Source organism: Palaemon carinicauda, chromosome 39 (assembly GCF_036898095.1).
Source record: "Palaemon carinicauda isolate YSFRI2023 chromosome 39, ASM3689809v2, whole genome shotgun sequence".
NCBI lineage: Eukaryota > Metazoa > Arthropoda > Malacostraca > Decapoda > Palaemonidae > Palaemon > Palaemon carinicauda.
The window spans coordinates 17,076,839-17,081,456 of NC_090763.1; positions in this window are offsets into that span (position 1 = coordinate 17,076,839).

Sequence of the window (4,618 nt, forward strand, 5' to 3'; positions counted from 1 at the left end):
TTGGCATGCCTTGTTTGGCAGTGGACAGACAAATAACAGAGATGATTGCAAAGCTAAAGTAAAACATCATCCGACCATATATGAATTATATACCATCATCATCATCTGCCATTGCTAGTCCACTGAAGGAAAAAGGCCTCAGATATGTTCTTCCACTCGTGTCTGTTTATGGTCTTTCCATGCTAGTCTATATACACAAATTTACTTTGTTCATCAATCCATCGTCTTCTCCTTGTTTCCCTACTTTGTTTGTAGTCTCGAGGGACTCATTCTAATATTTTTCTTGTTCATCTATTATCTGTTGTTCTCATTATATGCCCTGGCCCAATCCCTTCAGGAAATACAAGAATCTAATGACAGAATGCTAAGATATCCAACCCTTAAAATCACATTAAGATGGTGAGAAAATATTTGATTGAGAAAGGAGTCAGATAGGGAGACCCTATCTCTTAAATTATTCACAGTGAGCCTAAAAGAAGCTATGAAAAATGATTGGGAAAATGTAGGAATTAACACTGATGAGGAATACCTTAACAACATGAGATTTGCATTGTTCTATTTAGTGATTCAAGGGAGCAATTGCAAAAGATGATAGACGATTTGAACAGAGAAAGAAGAAATGGAGGACTAAAAATTGATAGGAGTAAAACTAAGATACTATTCAATTCAAATGCAGAGACACCAAATAAGAACACTATCATCATAAAACGCTACAGGGAAAAAAAACAAAAATAAATAAAATACAGTTGCTAGGTTGTTATTCGTATCGAAATTTCTTTGCTTACATAAAGAAGAGTTCAAAAAAAAAAAATATAATAAAATCATTATGCATTGCACGGAAACAAACACTCAAAGAAAAAAATCCGTTCTTTTTTATTGATTACTGATGAGAAAATGACACTTTGTTAGATGGAGGCGATATGAGATTAAAGAAATTTACTATTGCGTATACCAATGACCTTGACTAGTAATTAGATAACACGTTTTTATTATTCTCTTTAGAGTTTTTTCTTGATCCAAGGCAAAAGTGTTATAACCTCTCGCACTATAAAAGCCTCGATGCCTCTGCACACAACCTGATTCTACTCCAACTTGTGAGTCTTAGCAAGAAGTCACAATGAAGTCCTGCCTGGTTATCCTCGCCCTTTTGGCAGCGGTCTGCACGGCGCAGCATCCCTGCTGTGAGTTGCTCACGTCCTACCTTAACCGCCCCCCCCCCCCCCACCCCCAAAAAAACCCCTTGATTCAAATTTCATCTTTGTCAGTTAAGGAAACTTCTGAAGTCGAGTAGAGCCTGACCCATTCTCACAAAATTATTGTTATTATTATCCCCCTAATCTCTTACTGCTATTTTGGTAACATTGAAGATCTTTTTAAAATAATGATTTAGTGTTTGTTTTTGCACTTGGAGCTTAGGAGATGGAATAATATATATATATATATATATATATATATATATATATATATATATATATAATACATATATATATATATATATATATATTGAAAGCATATAGAAGAAATTAAATTTTTATTAGTCATATATAGATGTACCATGGGTTGATTTCCACTTCAATTCTAGTAAAATAAAGTATATATATATATATATATATATATATATATATATATATATATATATATATATATATATATATATATATATATATATATATATATATATATATATATATATATATATATATACATATATATACACACATATATACATACATATATATATATATATATATATATATATATATATATATATATATATGACTTCACATTTTTTGCTCATACATATATTGGTTCTCTAGCATAGATCAAACTTTCTGTTAATGTATGTATACTACTGTATATATATGTATACACAACACACACATACGTATGTACTGTACACACACACACACACATATATATATATATATACATATATATATATATATATATATATATATATATATATATATATATATAGGTGCTACTATAGCGTGAGGTCTACCACACTATAGCGTGAGGTCTACCACACTATAGCGTGAGGTCTACCGCTGAATTATTCGTCCCTCATAGATAAAACACATTTCATACATTTGTTTAAGCAATAAACACTTAATTTAAACATATCTTAAAAATGACTTAAATAGATAATTGAATTTCTAGTTATATTAAAAAAAGGAATATAGGTAAAAATAAACATGTTATCATATATTTCCATACGTTTATTCTAGCGATACACTCTTCGTAAATCAAACAGGTTATCATATATTTCCATACGTTTATTCTAGCGATACACTCATCGTACATCAAATATGTTATCATATATTTCCATACATTTATTCTAACGATACACTCTTCGTACATCTAACATGTTATCATATATTTCCATACATTTATTCTAGCGATACACTCTTCTTACATCAAACAGGTTATCATATATTTCCATACATTTACTCTAGCGATACACACTTCGTACATCAAACAGGTTATCATACATTTCCATACATTTATTCCAGCGATATACTTCGTACATCAAACAGGTTATCATATATTTCCATACATTTATTCTAGCGATACACACTTCGTACATCTTCTAAGAATGACACAAATAGATCATTGGAAGTTTTTTTCATCACCTTCCAGCCAAAATGATCAAGATGAGACTGGAACAGCTGACGACCAACACCTCGTATTAATCTCTTCAGAATCATCGTTTTAGCGTCCAACCACGATCGCTCATTTGCCTGTGTGTGTGCTCCTGTTGCTGGTGGTTCACTGTAGAATGCTGATATATCTTTTAGGCCGAGGGAAAAACTGATTTAGGAGATCCATTTGCTTCCTTTTATATGGATTTGGTCAGTTCACCTGTTCGATGGTTAGGTGCGGGGCTCTGAGACGCTGGTAACGCGGTAGACCTCACCCTCCACCTAGGTAGGCGACATATGGCGGTAGACCTCACACTATAGTAGCACCTATATATATATATATATATATATATATATATATATATATATATGTATGTATATATATATATATATATATATACATATATATGTATGTATATATATATACATATATATATATATATATATATATATATATATATATATATATATATATATTTCATCATCTTCATCATTCGTTGCTAGTCCACTGCTGGACAAAGGCCTAATATATGTTCTTCCACTCCCATCTCTCGATGGTCTTTCTAAGCCAGTCTACACCCGCAAGTTTCTTAGCTTGTCATCCGTAGTCTTTTCTTCCTTTTCCTGCTCCACAGAATTCCATGACCGATCTCACCGAATCTCAGCCTCTTCGACGAAGGGGGGGGGGAAGCTTGTGATATCGATCATCAAATTAAATCTTTCCCGAGTTCGTAGATTTCTGTGAATGTAATGTTTGTATTTTTCCTGTCAGGGCCCAACCCGCCTCAGAACCTGCGAGTGTCTTCCCTGACGGCCCATTCCATCGAAGTAGAATTCGAAGACCCGGATAACCTTCAAGACTGTCCCATCGGCAGCTACCATTACGAGATCGAGAAGGTTCCCATCGCAAGTGAAATCGTGAAGTACAGCTCCACCCCAGACAGAACGCATTCCCACGACTTCTTACTTCTTCATTCGGATACCGTCTACAAGATCTCCGTTACTGCTATCTCAACATTCGATTATTTCTCCCGCCCAGCAACCATTGAAGCCGAAACACTCAAGCAGTAAATCATGTAAAACCTTCAACACTTTGTACGTAAGATTAATTTTTATATATAAAATATATATATAGTTTTATATAGTTTTTTCCTTGTCAACAAGTAAAAAAGTTAAAGTAAAATAAAATTTTCTTTTATTCGTATTAAACATTTTTTAATATTTTATTTCTTGTACTTTAGACTTGAGAGTAAGTAGATACAAAAAAAGTCTATACTAATATGAAGATATATATATATATATATATATATATATATATATATATATATATATATATATATATAGTGTGTGTGTGTGTAATGAGAGTGGTGAGAGACTGCTAGTTATGTGTGTTGAGCAAGAGCTGGTTGTAAGTTCTAGTTTTTTTTTTTTTCAAAAAGAAAGATAATAACAAGTATACATGGGTAAGAGTGGCAACTGGAAGAGAGGTAGAAAGGGCATTAATGGATTGTTTGTTGATAACTAAAAGAATGTTTGGAAGATTGAAAGACGTGCACGTGTTTAGGGGTATGGCTAACGGTATGTCTGATAATTTTTTTGGTGGAATGAAAATTAGTTGTAGCAAAAGAGTGGGGGAATAGAGTGGGGGGATGTAAAAGGGAGGTAGTGTAGGTTGAAGAGTTAATAAAACCCGAGGTAAAAAGTGAATATCAAGAAAGGTGGGAAATGGCATATGACAGAGGGAAAGTGAGACAAACTGGTAATTTAGAGGATGAGTGTGGTAAGAGGGTTGTTGGAGGCAGTATGAGGAAGGGTAGTGATTAGTGGAATGAAGGAGTGAAGATAAGAGTGGAAGAGAAAAAGAGGGCATTTGAAGAATGGCTGCAGAGTAATAGTGTAAAGAATTATGAAAGATATTGAGAAAAAAATATGTAATTAAAACGAAAGGTAGCTGAGGCAAAGAGGGCGGCTGACCT